This window comes from Hyperolius riggenbachi, chromosome 12 (genome assembly GCF_040937935.1).
Source record: "Hyperolius riggenbachi isolate aHypRig1 chromosome 12, aHypRig1.pri, whole genome shotgun sequence".
In the NCBI taxonomy this organism is placed as follows: Eukaryota; Metazoa; Chordata; class Amphibia; order Anura; family Hyperoliidae; genus Hyperolius; species Hyperolius riggenbachi.
The window spans coordinates 86363553-86369957 of NC_090657.1; positions in this window are offsets into that span (position 1 = coordinate 86363553).

Consider the following 6405-nt stretch of genomic DNA (forward strand, 5'->3'; position numbering starts at 1 on the left):
CTTCCGGCGGACGCGGCCAATTGTCCGCATCACAGGGGCTCCCTCCATACATGTACGCATGCGGCAGCGCAGTAAGCAGCCACATGCGTATCTGTATGGAGAGAGAGCACCCTGTAATGCGGAGAATTGGCCGCGGCCGACTTGCCGACTCGCGGCAATGACGGGACCCGGTGGCGGCGGATCCAGGCAGCGGAGGACGGCGGCGTGGGAGCGATCCGTGCGTATGGGGCTGGAGGAAGCCCCAGGTATGTATATTGAATCCTCTCTGGTTCCCTTTAAACAATGCCAAGCCCTGCTGACCATTCTGTCAGTGTCTGAATCGCACCTCAAGCATGCAGCTAATCTTGTTTGCTCAATATCTGGCTAAAAGTATTAAAGGTAATACATCAGCAGGACAGCCACGGAGCAGTCCTTTTCAGCGCGGCTAGATTTGGGTGCAGCCAGCGCCACAGACTATAATGGGAATCGGTCTATAGCGGCGCTCAGTAAGTAACGTCAGCAGACTGAGCTGAAGTTGCTTAAACACAATAATTCGGCCTCCAGAAATCGCTGGAAACTGAATTATATTCCCTCACTATCCACGGCGGCTTGGAGGGGAATAGTAATTAACACAGCCGGGACTTGTGCAGGATCAGCCATATAACAGCTGTATCCTGTGCCCAAGTCTACCGGCGCCGTTTTCATATGTATGCGGACAGCCAGGCTATTGAATTCTCTAAAGGATACCCAAAGTGACGTGACATGATGCGATAGACGTCTATGTACAGAGCCTAGCACGCAAATAACTGCTGTGTTCCCTTTCTTTCTCTGCCTGAAAGAGTTAAATATCAGGTATGTAAGTGGCTGACTCAGACAGGAAGAGACTACAGTGTGACTTTCACTGATAAATTCCCATTTTTACCTCTTTCTTGCGCTCAAACTATTTTCTGCTAGGAAAGTGTTTTATAGTTGGAATTTCTGATCAGTGAGGGTCACACTGTAGTCACTTCCTGTCTGAGTCAGCCACTTACATACCTGATATTTAACTCTTGTCAGGCAGAGAAAGGAACACAGCATAGTTATTTTGTGTGCTAGGCGCTGCACATGCACGTCTGTCACATGTCACTTCGGGTCCTTCAAATATTTATGCCTCAATTTCCTTCTCACATTGGGTTTCTTTTAATAATTGTGTGTGTTTGCAATTCTGCCCTGGGTCATATCAAACCATAGTGGTTCTTTTATGATTTAAGCTGTTACAACTGGAGTATCACTTGCAAGGGTCACATTGAAACTTGGTGGGTGGTGTTAAAAGGTTAACAATTGTGTGTAATTGAAGTCTATGGCCTTATTTTCACGAAGTATGGTCAATAAGATTTCCACTTTCATGTAAATTTCTATGCAGGATTAAAATTGACAAAACTTTCAATAAAGTTGGTGTGTGGGGTTTTTTTTTTTCTTTTCTTTCCCCCCCCACCCATACAATTATGTGTGCAAGTATTATCCTGATTCATGGAAGCAGACCTAAACGCCTTGTGCTTTCAAATGAGCTCATCTGCTGTGGCAGTTGTGACATTGGGAGAGATCAAATTACAACTTGTGATTAGAGACAAAGGAGGGAAAATTAGACAGACTAAACTCTCTAAATACATATAGGGTGCATTTCTCTCGGCTTCCCCCTTTTTTTTTTTTTTTTTTTTTTTTTTTTTTTTCTTTCCTGTGGAATAGAGTTGGGCTGAACGGTTCCATGCGAACTTCCGTGGTTCGCGTCCCGCAGGCGAACGTTTGCGGAAGTTCGGTTCGCCCCATAATGCACCATGGAGGGTCAACTTTGACCCTCTACATCAGTCAGCAGGCCCAGTGTAGCCAATTAGGCTACACTAGCCCCTGGAGCCCCACCCCCTTATATAAGGCAGGCAGCGGCGGCCATTACGGTTACTCGTGTGCCTGCATTAGTGAGAGTAGGGTGAGCTGCTGCAGACTTATCTCTCATAGGGAAAGATTAGTTAGGCTTAGCTTGTTCCTGGCTGCATACCTGTTCAGTGAACCCACCACTGCATACCTGTTCAGTGAACCCACCACTGCATACCTGTTCAGTGAACCCACCACTGCATACCTGTTCAGTGAACCCACCACTGCATACCTGTTCATTGAACCCGCCACTGCATACCTGTTCAGTGAACCCGCCACTGCATACCTGTTCAGTGAACCCGCCACTGCATACCTGTTCAGTGAACCCGCCACTGCATACCTGTTCAGTGAACCCGCCACTGCATACCTGTTCAGTGAACCCGCCACTGCATACCTGTTCAGTGAACCCGCCACTGCATACCTGTTCAGTGAACCCGCCACTGCATACCTGTTCAGTGAACCCGCCACTGCATACCTGTTCAGTGAACCCGCCACTGCATACCTGTTCAGTGAACCCGCCACTGCATACCTGTTGTGTTCAGTGAACTTGCCACTGCATACCTGTTCTGTGAACCCGCCACTGCATACCTGTTCTGTTCAGTGGACCCGCCACTGTATACCTGTTCAGTGAACCCGCCACTGTATACCTGTTCTGTTCAGTGGACCCGCCACTGTATACCTGTTCAGTGAACCTGCCACTGCATACCTGTTGTGTTCAGTGAACCTGCCACTGCATACCTGTTCTGTTCAGTGGACCCGCCCCTACATACCTGTTGTGTTCAGTGAACCTGCCACTGCATACCTGTTCTGTTCAGTGGACCCGCCACTGTATACCTGTTCAGTGAACCCGCCACTGCATACCTGTTGTGTTCAGTGAATCTGCCACTGCATACCTGTTCTGTGAACTCGCCACTGCATACCTGTTGTGTTCAGTGGACCCGCCACTGTATACCTGTTGTGTTCAGTGAACCCGCCACTGTATACCTGTTGTGTTCAGTGAACCCGCCACTGTATACCTGTTCTGTTCAGTGAACCCACCGCATCAGTGTGCATACCTGTGCAGTTAAGTAAACCCACCTACCTACGTGAGTGCACGCAGTGTGATATACCACTCTGTGCATACCCGATATGAACAAAACAGGTAGAGGAAGAGGCAGTGCCAGAGCCAGGCCACCCAGCAGGTCTGCGCGAGGTCGTGTAAATGTAATTTCGTGTGGACCTGGCCCACAGTACAGTGCTTGGAAGAAGGCACGTCCCATCACCTCCCAAGATTGTCAGGACGTGGTTGAGTATTTAGCGACACAGAACCTCATCTTGCTCAGCCACCAGCGCTACTACTAGCACCACTTCCGCTGCATTTGACACTTCGCAAGAATTATTTAGTGTTGAAATCACTGATGCACAGCCATTGTTGTTACAGCCAGATGAATTTTCACCAGCTCATATGTCTGAGTTACGCAGCAACACTATGGATGTAACGTGTAAGGAGGATGAAGGACCTACTGATGGTGCATGTTTGGATTTTTCTGAGGCAAGCGAAGCTGGGCAGGATGATTACGATGCTGACGATGATAGGGATCCTCTGTATGTTCCCAATAGAGGAGATGAAGAGGGGGACAGTTCAGAGGGGGAGTCAGAGAGTAGTAGGAGGAGAGAAGTTGCTGAAAGAAGCTGGGGCAGCTCTTCGTCAAAAACAGCTGGTGGCAGTGTCCGGCACCATGTATCGCCACCTATGTACAGCCAGCCAACTTGCCCTTCAGCATCAGCTGCTGAGGTCCCCATAGTGCCCACATCCCAGGGTGGCTCAGCGGTGTGGAAATTTTTTAATGTGTGTGCCTCAGATCGGACCAAAGCCATCTGTTCGCTCTGCCAACAAAAATTGAGCTGTGGAAAGGCCAACACTCACTTAGGGACAAGTGCCTTACGAAGGCACCTGGAGAAAAGGCACAAACAGCAATGGGATGGCCACCTGAGCAAAAGCAGCAGCAGCACACAAAAGAAAAGTCACCCTCCTTCTCCTTTTCCTCCTTCAGGTGCATCATCTGCTTATGCCGCTTTCTCCCTTCCACCTTCACAGGCACCCTCCTCCACTCCACCTCTGCCCTTGAGCGCTTCCTGCTCCTCTGCCCACAGCAGCAGTCAGGTGTCCGTGAAGGAAATGTTTGAGAGGAATGAGCCAATTTCGGCCAGTCACCCCCTTGCCCGGCGTCTGACAGCTGGCGTGGCGGAACTGTTAGCTCGCCAGCTGTTACCATACCGGCTGGTGGACTCTGAGGCCTTCCGTAAATTTGTGGCCATCGGGACACCGCAGTGGAAGATGCCAGGCCGCACTTATTTTTCGAGAAAGGCCATACCCCAACTGCACCGTGAAGTTGAGAGGCAAGTGGTGTCATCTCTTGCGAAGAGCGTTGGGTCAAGGGTCCACCTGACCACGGATGCCTGGTCTGCCAAGCACGGGCAGGGCCGCTACATTACGTACACAGACCATTGGGTCAACCTGGTGGTGAACGATGGCAAGCAGGGCGCAGCGGACCAAATTGTGACACCTCCACGGCTTGCAGGCAGGCCTCCTGCCACCTCCTCTCCTCCTGCTACATGCTCTTTGCTGTCCTCCTCCTCCTTGGCTGAGTGGCAGTTCTCCTCTCCAGCTACACAGCCCCAGCTCCGCAGGGCCTATGCTGCATGCCAGGTACGACGGTGTCACGCCATCTTAGACATGTCTTGTCTCAAAGCGGAGAGTCACACTGGAGCAGCTCTCCTGGCTGCTCTTAAGAAACAGGTGGATGAGTGGCTGACCCCGCACCACCTGGAGATAGGCAACGTGGTGTGCGACAACGGCAGCAATCTGCTTGCCGCTTTGCATATGGGGAAGCTGACACACATACCCTGCATGGCACATGTCATGAATCTAGTTGTTCAAAGATTTGTGGCAAAGTACCCTGGCTTAGCGGATGTCCTGAAGCAGGCCAGGAAGTTCTGTGGGCATTTGAGGCGGTCTTACACAGCCATGGCACGCTTTGCGGAAATTCAGCGGAAAAACAACATGCCGGTGAGACGCCTGATTTGCGATAGCCCGACTCGCTGGAATTCGACCCTGCTCATGTTCTCCCGCCTGCTAGAACAGAAGAAAGCCGTCACCCAGTACCTCTACAACTACAGTAGAATGAAACAGTCTGGGAAGATGGGGATGTTCTGGCCCGACAACTGGACACTGATGAAAAATGCATGCAGGCTCATGCGGCCGTTTGAGGAGGTGACCAACCTGGTGAGCCGCAGTGAGGGCACCATCAGCGACTTAATTCCCTACGCTTACTTCTTAGAGCGTGCCGTGCGTAGAGTGGCGGATGAAGCTGCGAATGAGCGTGACTAGGAACCGTTATGGCAGGAACAGGCATGGGACCAATTTTCATCAGACCCAGCTGTTTCCTCAACACCTGCGGCAGCACAGAGGGGGGAGGAGGAGGAAGAAGAGAAGTCGTGTGCAGAAGACGAGTCAGACTCAGAGGATGATGAGCAAGGTGTTTCTTTGGAGGAGGAGGAGGAGGGGACGGCGGCAGGAGAACAACCGCAGCAGGCGTCGCAGGGGGCTTGTGCTGCTCAACCTTCCCGTGGTATTGTTCGCGGCTTGGGGGAGGAGGTTGACTTACGTGACGTCACTGAGGAAGAGCAAGAGGAGATGGAGGGTACTGGATCCGACTTTGTGCAGATGTCGTCTTTTATGCTGTCCTGCCTGTTGAGGGACCCCCGTATAAAAAACCTCAAGGGGAATGAGCTGTACTGGGTGGCCACACTACTAGACCCTTGGTACAGGCACAAAGTGGCGGACCTGTTACCAACTCACCTGAAGGTGGAAAGGATGCAGCACATGCAGAACAAGCTGTCAACTATGCTTTACAATGCCTTTAAGGGTGATGTGACAGCACAACGCCAGCAAGGTACCACTGCCACTAATCCTCCTCCCGTGTCCACGCAGTCAAAGACAGGACGCTCCAGCGATCTCATGGTGATGTCGGACATGCGGACGTTCTTTAGTCCAACACCTCGCCGTAGCCCTTCCGGATCCACCCTCCACCAACGCCTGGAACGGCAGGTAGCCGACTACCTGGCCTTAAGTGTGGATGTAGACACTGCTGTGAACAGCGATGAGGAACCCTTGAACTACTGGGTGCGCAGGCTTGACCTGTGGCCAGAGCTGTCCCAATTTGCCATCCAACTTCTGTCCTGCCCTGCCGCAAGCGTCCTGTCAGAAAGGACCTTCAGCGCAGCTGGAGGCATTGTCACTGAGAAGAGAAGTCGCCTAAGTCACAAAAGTGTTAAGTACCTCACCTTTATCAAAATGAATGAGGCATGGATCCCGGAGGGCTGCTGCCTGCCCCAAGACTAAGTCAGTACCCGCACAGACAGCATCTCTGCCTGCACGCCGTGTGACTGGCTGCCTGGCCTGCCCCAAGAAGACTAAGTCGCTCCCAGTCCCTCCACACAGCATGTCTGCCTGCAGGCCGCTTGACTACCTTCTCC